Below are 19485 nucleotides of genomic sequence, written 5' to 3'. Positions count from 1 at the left end.
AATGGCATCATATCTTATTAAAATACATCCGAGGAAACAATGCTGATGATTTGCAGAGCCGTAGAATGCATCAGCTCTCAAACTGCGTGGATGATGACTGCATTTTTAAGGGCTGTACAAGTGCAAATACTCCACATGAGAATGAACAGCAAGAGTACCACAATAATTTTCTTTAGGAACAATGTAGTAAAAAAACTAATTTGCTCTGACCTAATAATGCCTGATGTACTGTACATCTAAATTACTACTGCCTGTCAAATTACCCACACACTGCTCAAATTCATGCATGTGACCATCATATCATATTTGTGGGACAATATATACAGTAGTGTTCAGAATAATAGTAGTGCTATGTGACTAAAAAGATTAATCCAGGTTTTGAGTATATTTCTTATTGTTACATGGGAAACAAGGTACCAGTAGATTCAGTAGATTCTCAAAAATCCAACAAGACCAAGCATTCATGATACCAGTAGATTCAGTAGATTCTCAAAAATCCAACAAGACCAAGCATTCATGATATGCACACTCTTAAGGCTATGAAATTAGGCTATTAATAAAAAAAGTAGAAAAGGGGTGTTCACAATAATAGCAGTGTGGCATGAGCCTGAGGAAAATGGGACGTTCAAGACATTGTTCAGAAGAACAGCGTAGTTTGATTAAAAAGTTGATTGGAGAGGGGAAAACTTATATGCAGGTGCAAAAAATTATAGGCTGTTCATCTACAATGATCTCCAATGCTTTAAAATGGAAAAAAAGAAAAAAAAAAGAAAACGGAAAACAACCATCAAAATGGATAGAAGAATAACCAGAATGGCAAAGGCTCACCCATTGATCAGCTCCAGGATGATCAAAGACGGTCTGGAGTTACCTGTAAGTGCTGTGACAGTTAGAAGACGCCTGTGTGAAGCTAATTTATTTGCAAGAATCCCCCGCAAAGTCCCTCTGTTAAATAAAAGACGTACAGAAGAGGTTACATTTTGCCAAAGAACACTTCAGCTAGCCTAAAGAGAAATGGAGGAATATTTTGTGGACTGATGAGAGTAAAATTGTTCTTTTTGGGTCCAAGGGCTGCAGACAGTTTGTGAGACGACCCCCAAACTCTGAATTCAAGCCACAGTTCACAGTCAAGACAGTGAAGCATGGTGGTGCAAGCATCATGATATGGGCATGTTTCTCCTACTATGGTGTTGGGCGTATATATCGCATACCAGGTATCATGGATCAGTTTGGATATGTCAAAATAACTGAAGAGGTCATGTTGCCTTATGGTGAAGAGGACATGCCCTTGAAATGGGTGGTTCAACAAGATAATGACCCCAAGCACACTAGTAACCGAGCAAAATCTTGGTTCCAAACCAACAAAATTAATGTCTCGCAGATGTGAAGATATCATGAAAAAATGTGGTTATACAACTAAATACTAGTTTAGTGTTTCACAGGATTGCTAAAAAAGCAGTTTGAACACAATAGTTTTGAGTTTGTAGTGTCAACAGCAGATGCTACTATTATTGTGAACACCCCCTTTTTCTACTTTTTTTTTTTTTTTACTAAAAGCCCAATTTCATAGCCTTAAGAGTGTTCATATGTGAGAACATTGTGAGAATCTACTGAATCTACTGGTACCTTGTTTCCCATGTAACAATAAGAAATATACTCAAAACCTGGATTAATCTTTTTAGTCATATAGCACTATTATTATTCTGAACACTACTGTATATATATATATATATATATATATATATATATATATATATATATATATATATATATATATATATATAAGAAATGGTGTTTATAGGTTGCCGCTGCTTTTTGCTTTTTCTGACAGGAACAAACAAGTGCAGCAACAATACAAAAATAACTAAACTGCACCAACAGAAAATGCTTGAAAATTGCTGCCAGGTAGTTATGCAGGCATGCTCACAATGACAGTACTGTCACTTGGATTTCTATACAACACGCTCCTAGCGTCTGTAAGCATTGTGATCAAGCTAAAAAGAAAGAAACACAGTCAAGGACAGCAGCCTGCCAATATTTTTGACCCTCCAAGAAGCAGATGCAACATTTTAGAGGTGAGAATTTTTTGCAAGAAAACATGAAGGATGCAGGGATTATTCAAATGTGCTTGTTTTGTGATTTGAACAGTGTTGTTCTCATATGACCCTTGGGGCAACTGTTTGTTGTGATTTGGCGCTATATAAAAAAAATTGATTGATTGATTGATTGATATGAATTAACATTCTAGGTGAATGTCCAAGTTTTATTTCTAATCCTAAAAGAGAATGATTGTGTAACAACTGAAGTGTCAAGAGATCAAATGGAGATTGCAAATGATTATCTCCACTGAGAGGGTCATGCATTTGTTGCCATTTTTCAGCAGGATCTATCAGCAGGGTCTGAGCTAGTACTTCGGTGAGGGTGGTCACATCTCCTCCTCTCTCCTCTCCTCTGTGTTTCTCTATCTCTGCTCCAACCTTCAAAAGTCCCAACTTCACCAGACTGTGAATTCTTCAAATTATATTTGGAATAACCATGGAATTGATCAGCTGGTCTCTCAACGCTGTTGACACCATTTTTTCAATAAGGAAATCAGGGCTAGGGGACCCTGCATGCCCAGATGGAACCTATCCTGTGGGCTATGTTCTTGATGCCTGGGAGAAGTGATGCATTGCATGCTTGGCACCACTCTCCGTGGAAGATGTCGAGAATTTATTTGTCTTTATGGTCGGAGGGCTGGTGCTGATTGGATTAGGCACTTCCCTGACCTAACGGAAAATTGGCAAGACGGCTGCTGCATGAGGTGGGCAAGGCGGTACAATCTCAGGCTGCATTAACTTTTGAACTCAAACGCAAGTTGGAAACCATCTCGGAGCAAATATCCACCTAGCAAAGGAAGATGTCGGAGACCAGGGAGTACTCATAAATTGGATTTGGATGGTCAGAGGAGCCATAAATGGAATTTCTGTGTTTCTCCGCCTAACCCCAAACATGGCAGCCTTATCAGCTACCGAAGGTCAAAATGTCTCACTTGGAAGGATTTCATTGGCCTTGGTGAAGCATTCGGCTCTCCTCTTATCTATCTGCCCTCCACTACAGTCTGCTGTTGTCAAGGCAACTCCAGACTTTATGCACACATGGACAGAGGCTGATATGAACGCATCTGCACACATGACGCAAGCCTCCCCCCACCCCAGCCACTGCTCTGACACTTCGGGAGGCTGCGCGGCACATAGCTACAGCGCTCCCATTCCTGTCCAGGATATACCTCGCCTCTTGCCCTGTGACTGCTGGGATAGGCTCCAGCCCCCTGTGACGCTCAACTGGAGTAAGCAGTTACAGAATTGGAGTAATTGGAGTAAGTAACAGAAAATGAATCATAAAAAGTTGACCAGGACACAGGAGAGCATCATTAGGACTCATCATTAATCATTGTGACACTAAATATTTGGTTTATATCACAAAATGTAAAATTCCAACCCTTGAAAAGGACAGAGTCACAGTAAGAAAATTCCAGCTAAATCAAACCCTTTTTTTCAAGGTTTGGAAGCGAATATACCTATGTACATTGCATGACAAAAGGGCAAAAACAAATCCTAATCTATTATATTTCATTTTATGCAAATCCATTTTTTATCATGTCCTAAAGCCAGTACATTTAAATCTCCTACTTCTAAATTCAAAAGTAATGATTTACAAATATTTAGCAACAGATGGTGCGTAAAAATGGATTGAAGTACAAGTGCCTGGGTGGCTTTGTGTATCCATGGCACCCAAATTGTGTGATGTGGCAAGAATACAGAAAGAAAAATCCCACACACTGCTGCAGCCAATACGCCAATGAAGCTTGACAGAACTTCACATCAGCACAAGTTAACCAGCTGTGAAGGGAACAGCTGCCGCTGATTAATAAAGAATCACAGCAACATTGCCATGTGTGAAAACTATTGTACTGATTGTTGAACTAACATCATTATCCTAAAAGGTGAAGCAGAAAGATTCCCCATGGAGCAGATCTAGGGAAAGAAACACAATACTGCATGATAGATATAGGCATTAGCAGAATGACAGCTCTAGACTACACTGTCTTTCTGATTGATTTGGTGGGATAAGGAGTTGAGGAATTTGATTCCCAGTCGTGCTACCTGTGTCCTTGGACAAGCCACTTCATCTGTATTGCCACAGTCCACACAGCTACAAATACATAGCAGCCTTGGCTGGGGAAGTTGGCCCCAGTGGAGTGACATTTTATCCAGACAAAGGCTTCACATTGTAGAATCCTTGGATAAGCACTAGCACCACTGGTCTGAAGTGCCTCCAAAGCATTTCCATCTGTCTTCATTATGATAATATTTCATTAAAATTCATATGTGGTGTGTATTCTAGTTGCACCCACCATATTGTTGTGTGTGGGCCGCCAGAAGAGGAGGTACTGCTGGCCCACCACCAGTGGGCGCTCTGCCTGAAGTGCGGGCTTCAGGCACGAGAGGGCGCTGCCGCCATGGACACAGCCGGGGGTGACAGCTGTCGCTCATTACCTCTTGACAGCTGTCACCCATCTACTCAACATCATCTCACTCCATAAAGACCAGACGTCATCTCCACCTCGTTGCCGAGATATCATACTTCATTGGAGGTAATATCCTCAGCCGTTTTGTAATATTGTTTGTATATTGTGAGTGTTGGCAGGAGTACCGGTACCGCTGTCAGTGGAAGCTGAGAGAGCGCTAGAAGGCACTCTTTTCCCTGAGGAATCTTCAGTACTCTGCAAGTTATTGAGTGAGAGGTGGAGGTGGCATTCCCACCGTTATTGTTACTGGGTGTACACACACCCACACTTGACTGTCTTTGTTCTTCGCCAGCAGTACCAGATCCGACAGTCAGGGACGGTGATCACCTGGGAATTCGGGACTTGGCGGCTCCAGTATTCACCAGGTTCTGGGGCGGCGGAAATCGTGTGGTTCCGGCTCTCCTCAGGACAGACGTCTTCTATCCTCGAGCCTGCCCACACGTCACCTTTGTGTATTGACTGTTGTGATATTCTGAGATTGTATGTTCGTTGTGCACATTCACAACATTAAATTGTTATATTTTGGCTCATCTATTGACCGTTCATTTGCGCCCCCTGTTGTGGGTCCATGTCACTACACTTTCCCAACACATATTGTCAATATGAATTGTGTTTGGTAAAATTCACAATGGCAGGGCTTTTTTTTCCACATCTGATGAAATGATTTGTTGCATTTATTGTAAAATGGCATTCAAGTATTCAACAAACACAGAGTAGGTTATTCTGGAGTGCAGGAGTTGGACTACCATTGTGTAGACAGTGGTTTGATTACTGGTCTTTCATTAGGGTGGTCCTCTACAGAATGCCAAAAATAAAAATGTGACTTTCTTAATGTGCTCCCTGACAAAATGGTTCAGCTTGATAAGAAAATGTTTTGTGCAAAATTTTATTTCGATACCACTACTCTAACCACTGCCACAAGTGGGGTGGAAACTGTAGTTGTTGAGCATATCAGTGCAAATCAACAATAGTAATGTACCTGTTCACAAATGAAATACAAATTAAAACAACAATCCTTTCTGCTTTAACTGAGATAAAAAAAGTATTACATGTCACTGTCCAGCAACAGTATATGGTGAAAACAAATAGTCATGGGCAGTGGCGTTTGGTTCCAATTTATTTGCCTCCGGGAACTGACGTCAATGCCACTCAACAACTTGCAACAGGTACTGGCGCTGCTGTTCATCCTTCATTAGGATGTGACTGTAATCCTGGATGAGTGCAACTCCTCCCTCAGAAAAATCATTGACAGCAGCAATATTACCCAGGACCTGCTGTGAAGACTGGAATGACGGGTCATCCTCCCACTCTGAGGGGTCCTTGATGAGCAAGTCTATGTTGACATTGACTGCCTCAGAAATCTGCAACTAATGAACTAATGTATCCAGTCCATAACTCAAAATGTCACTTGCACCTCACAAAAAACAGGCAGCAGTGGTCAATATTTCTCAAATCTGATGAAATTTCACCCAATTTATTTTTACCCCTTAAGGAACAAAAAATGAAGAAGCACCTTGAAAAAGTTGAAGTTTGTTTTTCGGGACCACCCTAGTGCTTCATACGGCCTGTTTATGCATTGTCCCAGGGCACCCAGCTGTAAATGGGTACCGGTGTCGCAGACCGAACGGTCCCCCTAGAAATCGCTCCCCCCTGATGATGCGGTTCACGGATTAACACCTCGTTTCTGTTCAAACTGCACACCATTCATCATCTATCTCAACGACAGATATCTGAAGCTTTTGTACAACAATAATTTCCACAAATTCAGCATTATTTCATCATAAAAGGTAGTGGAAGCGATCAGATCGGCTAAACGAGCTGCTAGCTGATGCGTTCACTGCGCGTTGGACATTTCAAAGTGTCACAGAATTTTGCCTTGTTCCTGCTTAAACTGCCTCGTTTCTGCTTAAAACTGAGTTTAGAATGATTTAAGAGGGTTTACCTTTATCATCTGATGTTTAATAATCCCATTAATCCATTTGATCACTTTAGGTGAAGAGACTCCGTCTCAGACGTGCTGCTGTGGTCCGAAATGACGCATGTGCAGATGCAAAAGGCGGGCTGATTTTTAGGGAAGGACCGTTCGGTCTGTGACACAGGTCTTAGTTGGGGAAATAATCTGCCTCACATTGGTGTCCCATCTGTCATCCTCATTAATGTTGTATCTGCGGACCAGTCTGATGGACTTCAGGGCTTGTATAAGACTTACTGCATCTACAGTAGCATCATCTTAAAAACAACAATTTAAAAGATGTACTCTAGAGTTCCTCCAAGCTATTACATAAGAACAAGTCCTACATTTCCCAGCTTTGAATTCAACTTTCATGCAAATCCAGCAGTTTTAGAAAGTCGTTTTTGTTCTTTTACAGATTTTCTGCAGATTCCCAAGCTGCACTCAGAACCAAAATGACTCCAAGTGATGGAAACATTCTCGTTGGACAGAGGGCAACTGAAACTATTGTCGGAGCTTTCATGTGCTGCCTTATTAGTTGGCAATACCACTGAATTGTGTTTTCAAAGAAATCACCTTTTTTATGCTAATACATTCCTCAGTGAATTAACTAATGGCAAAATGCCTTTGTTCATTTTACTTCAGTCAGCCATCACAACGTGGAATATTTTATAAATTATGTATGAAAGAGCAGCAGATAATGCTGACCCCGTCATTCCCTGCAGGGTACACTTAACCTTTGCATAGAGTGAGGTCAGGGAGTGATAACACAGGTCTACCCCAGGAAAAATACAGTCAGAGCCTCCAGATGGGGCAGATTGAAACACTAGATGGATGAAGGTGAGTGCAGAGAAGTAGTGATGCAGCAGATGGCTGAGCAGATACTTGGAAACTTTTTATTAGATAATGTAGGTGACATGACAAGGGTGCGTTGGATATACGTATGTAACTTTTTCCATGAGAGCTATATTGCTGTCCTCATGATCAGGCTCACAATCCCCCTCTTATTTCATGCTGTGATTAATGCTGTGCACACAGTGGGCTTCATTCACTAATATAGGAGAAGAAATGCTCTCACTCTCTGTATATAGCAAGTGTAAACAAACCAGAGAAAGTGAAAAAAAAAAAAAAAACTGAAGAGTTGGAAGTGTCCTCTGTACTGACTAGGGATGGGTATTGATAAGATTTTATCAATATCGATACCATTATCGACTCTGCTTATCGATCCGATTCCCTTATAGATACATCTTGTGAATTTTTTGTGTACTAAAAGTAGACTTTACAGGTTTTCTATGTCAGCGGGTCAGCTTTTTCTTATCGTGCACCCGCTCTGTGGAACAGTCTTCCTGCGACCGTGAGACAGTGGACATTTTTAAGTCAAGACTTAAAGCCTATTTTTAATTCACTTTCTTATGAATAGTTTTTTTTTTTTTTTATCAGTTTTATTCTTTTACTTCTGTTTTTAATTATGTATTTGAATTTTTTATTTTTTTATTTTAATTTTTTATGTTGAACTGTTCTATGTGAAGCACCTTGAGACAGCTTTTGTTGTAATTTGGTGCTTTATAAGCCGATTAAATTGAAATTGAATTGAAATTGAACAACATTTTATTGAGTCTTAAAGTAAATAAATATGAAATTGGTCACTGGATCTTTAAACTTTGGACATAACAAACTCTACATGGTGGATCCTTGATGGCTTGATCTCTGTTAAAAGCATTTCCTTTCAGACATTATTGGCATGAATGTCTTTCCATATGTCTGAGCTGAGCTCTTGCAGCTGACTGTGCTGCACGTCAGGATGTAATTCATAAAGAATGCAGCACATCTCATTTTGGGAGGAAAAAAATGTTTTAGTCGATTGTAGTTTCTTTTTTTTCCCCCTGTCTGCATATATAGTAATGTTAAATGCCACACTGGCAGAACCATTTATGAACATTAATACACATATATGCAATTTATTCTTGCAGGACAGAAGGTATGTAGTGCGTGAGTGAATGTGGTGTGTGTGTGTGATCCCCATCCGCCCTTCCCGATCACCCTAAAAGATCCTACTCAAAGCCGACTGACAACTTCTATCAGGAGGGACCGACCACCAAAACAACAGACAAAAATGACAAGTGGTGAAAGCAATAACTATGACGTGAGACACCGAGGAGACGGGGCCCCAACATAAAACATGCCGGAACAAACCACCGCACATGAACAAGCAGTGACAGTGACAGTCTGTTGTCTAATTCGTGAGCATTTATTCCCTAATCTAGGACCCAAGAGTCTTGATCTCCAAAACCGAATTGTGGTGTCGGCCACAAACACACAACCATCCACACAGAGACCCAGATCACAGCTATATATCCGATCACTACTGTGGCTGGTGTGTTGGGCCAAGATAAAAGTACAGAACCCTACCATAAGACATGGACCACTCCGGCGCATCGGAAGCCATACGGCCGACTGCAAGCGACAACGGAAAAGGGCCCAGGACGCAGGGCCCCAGGAGGAGCCAGGCAAAAAAGGGAAGTGGAAGGGCACAGGGGCCAGGAAGGGCAGCCACCAGAGCCACTGGGGCAGCACGACGGACCAACAAGGGAGCGGCCCGATGGCGCCGGAACGCATCCCCGACACCGCCACCCCCAAAAGTACAAACTGAAACTGACCTTTGTCACCATTCTTGCTGTTTTACCCCATAACTCCAGAACATTCAGTTATAGATAGTCCAAACTATACCTTTTTGGAAACACTGTCATCAGATACATAATGTGGTATCACTTTCAATATGATTGGAACATTTTTTAATTTTGACCCTGTACAATTCTTCAATTGACCCCTACTTGGCCCCTATTGAAAATTCAAATGGCTAAAGTTATTTTTCTACAATATGTACCAAAAGGTATACACAGTCAAACTTTGGTGCTTGTAACTGGATTTGAATGATTCTTACAGTTATCGGCTGTACTACAGCTGGTTCACACATCATATTTCCTTCTACTCCTCTTGCCTCTCTGCTCACATTTGTAAATCCAAGTGTTGAAAGACGTGGGGGCAAGTTGCCAAGTTAGTGTTCCTCTGATCATAACTTCTGAGTGATCTCAACCCTTACCATCTCTTACTTCTAGAGCAGCAATAATAACATTTTTTTTTTTTTACCCCAGCTTGCTTTGCCGTAGCATCATTCCGATGTACTTTCCTGTCAGCAGGGAAGAGATGCTCTCGACAGATACCGTATCCAATCATGTGCTTTCTTTTATTGGTCTTTAACAAGAACACTTATCAGAAATATCTGGAGAACCCAAGATGATGAGTCAAGGCCATACATCATTATTGATGTTACTGTCACAGCCCTAACAGCAGCTTCACCTGGAGGCATCATTAAATGTGAGTTTTGAAAATGTGGACATTGATTCAAACAGAATAGATTGCTTTTGAAGCACGAGCAGCCAGAAGGATGTGGTGATGTGTTTTCTGTGACATTTCATTCATGTTTTCACATTTTTCACTGGCTTTATTGTAGATTTCATGGGACACATTCGTAACAACATCAATCATAAATATATGCTAATTTGAGATCATGATGGTGGAATTTTGATTTAAAGCAACAACAAGCTAACCATGTAAAGTTTTTCATAAATGACAAATTATGCAGAGCATCCTGTGGTATCAGGGCTGATCTCCTTTAACTGGTTGGCCATGTTCTCCTTGTGTTGCAAGTAATTTTTGCTTCCATGGGAGACAGTCATCATCCCAACAAACTGGAATAAAGGACTTGTTGTCCTTCTCTGGCAAGGAAAGTACAATTGATTGGATAACAGCTACTACAGGGGCATTACACCGCTCTGTTCTAGACAAGTGTCATGAACAGGATTCAGTCCCAGTGAGTGGAGCATTCTGACTTCACACCCCAGAGGACAACCATGAAGTGCATCCTAGCTCTGTGACTACTCATCATATCCTGATGGGACATCCTCAGTATTCAGAGGATGCCCAGTAAGTTTCAGTAAGTTTCTACGTAGCCGGCGTGTGTGTGCTCTTCAGAATGCCTCCAGGTGGAAGCTGCTTTTAGGGCTGTGACAATAACATCAATAATGAGGGAGGATTCTGTGTGATTGGGTTGTCTTGAATCATAAATCAAGATGCAGACTTTTTCAGTAGCTACCTACTGTTACTACTGGAAGTGTTGAATTTGCTGAGCGATTCACATGTGTAACTCAGCAGTCATGTCTGAGGAATCTTGGTTTTGGATGTAATATAAAACACTTGTGAAGTACTTTACAGAGTCACAAAATAAATTTTCTGAAAATAAATAACAACAATAAATGCAGCAAGTGGCAACATGAGATGGTGATGGCAAACCCAGTAGTTTTGAACACAACCATTATTAACTATTCAGTTATGGTGCTGTAATTTCCTTATTAATTTTGACATCACAATCACTTATTGACACATATTTGACCAGATTTAATAAGCATTAAAACACCCACCACAAGACAGACCCTCAAGAAATTTGTGATGCCAGGATTTCAACAAATAATTCCACTAATATATTTATCTATCGATAGATGTATTGCTGGAATTACTTGTTGAAACCCTGGCTTCACAAATTTCTGGAGATAATAAGAACCAGCAGGAACGTTTTCTAATAACAGAATAATGAGACTATTGTTTATATTTACAGTTGTTCAGAATCCTTTGCATTACTTTGTGACACTGTGACATCTTACATCAGTTTTTGTGAGGACCTGTGTGTGTAGACCAAAACCTTCGGCACAGACAACAGCAGCAAACCTTGGTTTAAGCCCCCTTCACATTGGCATATTTGTACAGCTGCTCATTGCAGTGTATCATCTACGCTGAGTTGAGCAGCTCTACGCCCACTTTAAGCAGCTCTACGTCGAGTTTTTGCTCCCTGCACAGCAGTATGTTGAGGGCTATGCGTAGGACAGAAGAAATTAAACATGTTTAATTTTCTTCGGTGTAGAGCGCTGGACACAGTTTTAAGCAGGTCTGCACAGCACAGCATTACTGCATGCAAGTCTGTGCAACACTGCGCTTCTGTACACAACCAAAAACTGAGTGCATCAGCTGGAGGACATGAGAACATTATCACATAGCCCACAGCACCTGTGTGTTCACAACAGGGAACTGAACCTTAACTCAGAAATCCAGAAACACAACAGAGGTCGGTCGCTCGCTCAGTCGCTCGCTCTCTCTCACACGCGTGCTCTCTCTCTCTCTCTCTCTCTCTCTCTGTGTGTGTGTCTGATCAGACCTGTGACTTTAAAATAAAAGCGCACTCGCTGCATGTCGATGCGCTCAGCAAACGCCCTGATCGATCAGATCTGATCAAATCTGAAAAGAGTTGTGACTCTTTAAAATAAAAACGCACTCGCTGCATGTCGATGCGATCATCAGACGACCTGATCGATCATGTCTGATCAAATCAGCGGACCTGATCGAAGCAAGTTTAACGAGTCACAGCGTTTCATTCAGGGCAGCCTTTACCACAGCCAGACTCAGCAGCATCTGTACACAATGAAAGTGATCCACCAAGACAAAAAATAATAATAATAATAATGTTAAATGACGCTGTTTTTGAACTGCACCACACCTGCAGTAGAGAACAGAGCACACTTCTACAGATGCAGAAAATAGCACTGAACTGGTTTAATAGCGGCATGGTACACGCGACTGTGTGCACACATTAAAACGTGAACACACGCAGCTGCAAGTATGAAAGGAACACCGAAAAGGCTGAGTACGCGTGCATTTCGGGTGTATTTAAATGAAACACAATGCTGCAATATGCAGCTCTACGAATACGCCAATGTGAAAGGAGCTTTACTGGGAAACTGAGACAGCTCTGCCAGGCCAAGGAGGAGAGCTAACGGAAGTGGCAACAGGCTCCTGTAGAAGAAGGCCAGAAACACGCTGACAAAGGGGATCAGAGTAGCAGAGATGAGCTAATCTGGGGGGGGGGCAACTTGTTCCAGAAAGGGCCAAGAGGGTGCAGGTTTTCTTTGCAGCCACTGACTCCACCAGGTGATTTCACTCATTAACTGATTCCATCTGCTCAAAGTGAAATTGAGTGAAATCACCTGGTGAAGTCAGTGGTTGCAAAGAAAACCTACACCCTCTTGGACCTTTCTGGAACAAGTTGCCCACCCCTGAGCTACTCTGATAGGCTGAAAAAACAATTCTCAGCCAACGATCTTCCAATAGTGCGGAGAGGTCTTCAGCATGCCACCAACTACAGGAGACCATCCCCACAACGTGTGGGGACCCCTGACTGGCTGAGGAGTGGAACCTGTTTTTTCAATAGATTTGAAAGAGACCCTCACACACCCCTCCCCTACTCCAACGACAATACTACCTGCTCCCCTGGAGACCTCTTTTCCCCTCCCCTCTGCAACCCCACCCAAACTAATGATCTGCAAAGAGGAAGTATGCCAGCAGTTTCACAGACAAAAGATCAAGAAGCCTGATGGTGTGTCTCCCCAACCCAGTCTCACGGTATGTTGTGATTCAGCAGCACAAACTATACATTAATCTATTGGTTCCTGATATTGTCACGAAAAGTGCCACATTTTCATCACAGCAGCACAAATTCATTCTAATACATTCTGTGATGGCTGCACGAAATTCAAAGTGAAGCGGGGGGGTTGGGGTGGTTATGGTTAGGGTTGGGGGAAGGAATAGGGTTAAGTTATGGTTAAAGTTAGGGTTGGGAGTAGGAGTAGGATTAGTAATAGTGCGTTAACAAAAACAGTCACATGACGAGAACACACACACACACACACACACACACACACACACACACACACACACACACACACACACACACACACACACACACACACACACACACACACACACACACACACACACACACACACACACAAACCAACCAAACAAACAAACAAACAAAAACATGAGGCTGGGCTGGTCTCCCTCACATCTAAGAGCCTGTGCTGATCAGTTGGACCCCATCATCACCCGGATTTTCAACAGATCTCTGGAGTTGTGTGAGGTCCCCTCCTGCTTAAAATGCTCCACTATTATCCTGGTCCCAAAGAAACCCTCTATAACAGGACTAAATGAGTACAGGCTTGTTAGCCTGACATGAAGTCTTTTGTACAGTTAGTGATGAGCCACGTGAAGGACATCAGAGGAACCCTGCTGAACCCCTGCAGTTTGCCTACCGGGCAAACAGGTCATTTGAGGATGCAGTCAACATGGGACTGCACTGCATCCTGCACCACCTAGACTCTGCAGAGACATACATGAGGATCCTGTTTGTGGACTTCGGCTTGGCGTTCGACACCATCATCTCAGACATTCTCCATAAAACCTCTCCAACCTCTCTGTGCCAGCTCCCACTTGTCAGTGGATCTCCAACTTCCTGATGGACAGAATGCAGCAGGTGAGGCTGGACAGCATCACATCCAGCACACGGACAATCAGCACTGGCGCCCCTCGGGGGTGTATGCTCTTCCCACTGCCTTTCTCCCTCTATACAAAACACTGGACCTCAGGGAACCCCTCTATTAAAATCCTGATGTTTGTGGATGACACCACCGTGATTGGTCTCATCCAGGATGGTGATGAGGCTGCATACAGACAGGAGCTGGAACAGTTGGTCCTCTGGTGTGGTCAGAACAACCTGGAGCTGAACCCACTCAAAACTGTGGAAATGATAGTGGACTTCAGGAGGAAAAAAAACTCACCAATTCATATACCTCATCAGGGCTTTTCCTGCTCTCAAGTTCATAAAAGAAGAATTTTGCACTACTCGTATGTCTGTGTCATGGAGCGACACTGTATAGAGGGAGGACAGCAAGAAAGACAGTGTGAAAAAGTTTGATAAGGAATCAAGAATCCGTGGAATTGGCGCTGGGTTGAATTTAAAGTCATCTTCATGAACACATCCGAAAGAATAAAGGAAGTGAAAAAAGCTCAATGCATCTTTTGCCATCAGGACGTTAAGTGTGGTAAGAATTTTCCTCTCCCTGGAAAATAAACATTATGCTTTTCAAACAGGATTTCACAAAACAAAAAAAAAGACCTTTTGGCTTTTCATGGATTTACAGGAATTCACACAAGAATATAAGTGACTTTTTACTATAAGATATGTTATAAACAGTGTTGCCACAGTTACTTTGAAAAAGTAATCCAATTACTGATTACTGATTACTCCTTGAAAAAGTAACTTAGTTACTTTACTGATTACTCAATTGTAAAAGTAACTAAGTTAGATTACTAGTTACTTTTTTAGTTACTTTCCCAGCTGTCGACAACAACCCACGTCAACATGACAATGATACCTGTTTTGCCAAAACTCACTTTATAGTCACCCTTTCTTGACTTCAATGAAAATAAATACTTGTTTTATAAAAAGTAAAATAAAGACCTCTTTCTTGACCTCATATTTAACTGTTGACAGCACTGTAACAGTAAAACTTGCAATTTCAAACCTACATTGTTTATAAATGTAACTATTAAATTCTAACATTTTTCTAACATTTAAATTCTCTCTAAACATTTTACTTGTCGAAATTATTATTATTTTAAGCAATATTAGTAGTTGTAGTAAAAAACGGCTTCAAAACTGGACCTTTAATCTAGGGCTGTTGTGGGGGGGGCACATCCCTCCTCCACGCCCCCATCCCATCTGGATTCGCCCCTGCTTTGGCGTTTGAGCACAAAGAATGGATAACATTTATTTATGCAGAAACCATGACCAGATTTACAGGTAAGAAAGTTTTATTGCGTTTTCACATCATGTGGTCCTCAGAAAGAGAGTTTAGGTGCATTTGAGTGGAAAATAGTGTTAGTTGTTGCGTCGCCGAGGATCAGCTGTTTTTAACGAGACGATACGGAGCAGCTCAGCTCAGAATTCTAAATAAAGGAGGAAAAAAGTATAAAAATGTCTTCATAAAGCTCAGTGCAGGTGTGCTGATCACCGCCCTTTAAGAGGTGAGGACGAGTGGAGCAGCTGCAAAAAACCGCAGATGAAAAGCTCACAGCTCACTGAAAGTGGGACGTTCAGTCGAACCCCGACCTCCTGCCCACGGACCAAGTTTAATGCTGCTATGGACCCACAATGAAAAATAATAGTAACGCACAGTGACATGGAGAAGTAACTTTAATCTGATTACTGACTCGTTACTAAAAGAAGTGGTCAGATTAGAGTAACGCGTTACCGGCATCACTGGTTATAAATACTTTGCCATGATTTTCAAAATAGTCTACAAGCTTTAGCTGTGGTTTTTGAAATGCTTTAACAGTCTTTTCAGTCTTCATGAATTTCATGTACTAATTGTTCTGAGTTAATGCATAATTTGGTTTACAATTAAAAGGAAAATCATTCCAGGTCCTACTTCCATGTCATATTCTGTTATTTCACCATTATCAGTGACAGTTCAAATTAAAGGTTGAATCTAGGATCATTTATATATGCATTTCTTTTGAGAATTTTTTTGGGACATGCCTATCTTGGCTTTCAATGCTTACCAGCCCAGTGAGTATAAGAGAAATTGTGGAGAGTTGGGCATGTCCCAACTTGTCGTCTGGCACTCCAAAACGGAGGTGTTCCTTTGTCTCGCTCGATCAGCGAATCGGTCCTGACGCGCGAAGCCTCCGCGCAGCTTTCCATGACAAAATCTCTTGTTAAAAGTGAAATCTGCTGGAAAATGGCTGATGTCCAGCTCTTGTGATAACCAGAGAAATTGCTCGTGACGGTCCCGGCTCCACACATCCATCCGTTTAGAATTGATGTGGTGTTTTCTGCCTCTCGATGGCGGCTCGGAGTGCGGCGCGCTGTGCACCATTGTGGGGCATCGTTAAAGCTGTAGTAACACTCCTTATTCTCTGTGAGGCCTGTAAAATTTTCACCGAAAGCCAGATAAATTTTTCGAATGGTTTCCAGCTGCTTGTCTCTAACAGTTTCTGAAAAAATTCTGATGTAAAAAAAGCCCAAATCATTCCGCCATTTCCTGACAATGAAAATCTGACGAGGGGGCTGGACCACTCCTCCCACAAGGCGTGCTCACAGGCGAATGACGCAACCGACAGGCGTGAAAAACTCACGCATGCGCATGAAGGTTCAAGCTTGGCTGACGTAAAAACATATGAATCAAATCCATATGGTTTTTGAAAAAAAATAAGGTAGGATACTTTTCTAATAGACCTCGTATTTATACATGTTGTGCAGACAGAGTGCAGCTCAAACTGGAGTCAAATTCCTTGTATTCTTTAAGGATACTTGATGAATAAAGGCTATTCTGATTTTGATTCTGCTGTGACACAATCCCACTGCTGATTTAATTAAGATAAAATCACTCGCAATAACATTTGAACAGCAAAAAACATGGGCCCATTTTTAATATAAAATTGCGTGATGACAGTATGATGCCAGTATAGCAGGCAGGACCTTGTGTAAATGATGCCGATAATCCAGTCATGTCCACCCTTAATATATTTAAGCATCTTCAGTGTGCTGATAAAATATTAAACATTTCATTTGGATCTGACTCAGATTATTGATTTAACAATTAGCAGCACTCTGTAATAATTATGGCTCACTGTCACATCAAACAAGGCTAATTATTTTATTCATTATACAGTACATGCATATGTAATGTGCAGTGGTGGGCACACTTCCGATAATCCGATAACAGATAATTATCAAAGATAATGTTTTCAGTATCGGATTATCTTTTTAGATAACTTTAAAAACCATTATCTGACCAATTATCTTCCGATTTATTTTTGTCAGATAACTTTTAAACCAATAAAGAAAATTAAAATTAGTTCAGCACCCACCTGTTAAAAGTTTTGTAACAGACACATAGTTATAACCTTTGCAAACAGAAGAAAACTGCTTGTATAAAAAGCATCTCAATTCTCTGCAAACAAAGGAAAAACAGCCCCAAAAGAAAAAAAAACCAAACAAACAAACAAACAAAAAAAAAACCATTTCCTTTAACACCATACCAATATGTGGGCAATATGACCTAAGTCATCCAGAGGCATACATTTTTAACTTGTGGTTCAAATTTTAACCAAACTAATTTTGGACAACTTATTTAAAATTACTGTCATGTCTGAAGTTTCATAAAGTAAAAATATCAGATATATGTTTTAGTTTTAAATAATTAATGTGCTAATTTTTAAGGTTTTGTGAGCACATGCTCTGCCCTGCAGTGCATTTTGGGTAGGATGATGTAATCTCAGTACGTCACGAAAGGACAAATGCATTTCAGACACTCTGTTCAGGTTCCACGGACAACAGCATTAAACTCTAGTGCCTAAAACTCTCTTGAATATATTCTCTGCATTTATAGATGTTGATTTTTTAAATTGCATTTGTTAAATTCCACGCATTTTAAATGTGAGCAGACAGGGGTTATCTAGAATTTGTTTTGAAAGCCTCTACTGCCATCTAGCATCTACTGGCCAGTAGTGTTCATGGCAGTGTCTGGGGACCAGTAGATGGCAGTGTTCTATTTATTTTGACCCCGGTTATATCAGATTGTCAAATCAACTTTTTTCTTTGCAAATTTGTTTTACTAGTAGTTGTAAGTGTGCCAGAGATAATATTGGAATTTATTTGTTATCTGTTATCTGTAACTTCTGATACATTTTTGGGTGGTTTATTGTTTTCTTTATCGAATATAACTTTTCAGTTATCTGATTATCTGTTATCGAAGTTAATTTTTTGGTTGTCTGTGCCCACCACTGGTAATGTGTGTTATTAAGTGGAATTAAATGTGTGAGTTGTGACTTACACACACATCATTTTGCTGTGAGTCACAGTTTGGGTATATATGTGAACCTTTTGCCATCTTGTTTGTGTTTATAAATCACAATGTATGCATTAAAATTGCCATGCACATCACATGAATTGTGAGGGAATGTCAGCTGGGATATTATGGCCATGTGGCATGCTCGTCTGAGATCCACTGCACAGGTGCCTCAGCACTGAAGACCCCAGCACCTGGAGAAGGCCAAGTTTATGGCCATATGTCACCTGGTGGTGGGAGATAGATGGCTACTTTTGGGAAATGGGGACAGAGTGCCTGTTTGCCTGGGTGGCTGCCAACCAGGACAAAGGATGTTTCAATAGTGTCATGGTTACAGTGAGGCATGGCATAAATACATACACAAATACTGCCCTGATACATGTCAGTTGTACGGATCTTACATTTATTTGTGCAAGCCATAGATATTCTCAGAAATGAACACACATTCTTAATTTTTAGTGTTTCTGTTGCTGTAGATTCAGATCAAGAGACAGATCTTTCCTTTCAATCAGTGATTATCAGCATTGATCATAGATCAAGGAATTGAAACTGACTTATTTAATGTAATTGTGGAAGTAACAAGGTGAGTATGAGTTAGTGAAGTGACTGATTATTTAATATAGCACTTATAGTAGTATAGCTATAATATGCTATAGTAGCATAAAATGACTTTGGATTGGGTTGATGACATTTGATACAAATTCTGGTGATCCTCTTTACAGAGTTAAAGCATTTCAGCTCTAAGGTCTGCAATAAGGATCAAAGTTCAAAGGCATAATATCCCACTTGAACCTGATTCATTTGATCCTGATTATAGCAGTAAAGACATATTTAAACAATGCCAAGTATACAAGCCTTAAAAGGTCAGTGCTCCAGAGCAAGAGTGATCAGGATCAAAGATGAGTGATTAGCATCAAAGTTCAGTCATCGGGATCAAAGGTACCAGGATCAAAGATGTTTGCTTTGGAGTAGAGTTTAGGATGAGGATCACAGTCAGCAATCAGGATCTATGAATGTTGGAGAAACCAATGGAATGACCCTCATAATTAAACAAAATTCAACAGACACATAATTGGAGATGGTTGGACTTTGGTAGAGGCGTGCCCTTCTAGTTAAACATTGTTACAATGTTACATTCAGCAATGCATATTCCAGCACACAATAAA

At 40.9% G+C, this 19485-nt stretch overlaps 1 protein-coding gene across 4 annotated transcripts in view; it reads right to left on the bottom strand.

Moving 5' to 3' along the window:
* b3gat1a (beta-1,3-glucuronyltransferase 1 (glucuronosyltransferase P) a) overlaps positions 1–19485 on the bottom strand; it is a 432840-nt gene that overhangs the window by 122148 nt on the left and 291207 nt on the right. The gene's annotated exons all lie outside the window — the stretch shown is intronic.

This window comes from Thalassophryne amazonica, chromosome 4 (genome assembly GCF_902500255.1).
Source record: "Thalassophryne amazonica chromosome 4, fThaAma1.1, whole genome shotgun sequence".
Taxonomy (NCBI): Eukaryota; Metazoa; Chordata; class Actinopteri; order Batrachoidiformes; family Batrachoididae; genus Thalassophryne; species Thalassophryne amazonica.
The sequence above is the reverse complement of the archived record's forward strand: the minus strand, read 5'-3'. Positions and strand labels throughout refer to the sequence as shown.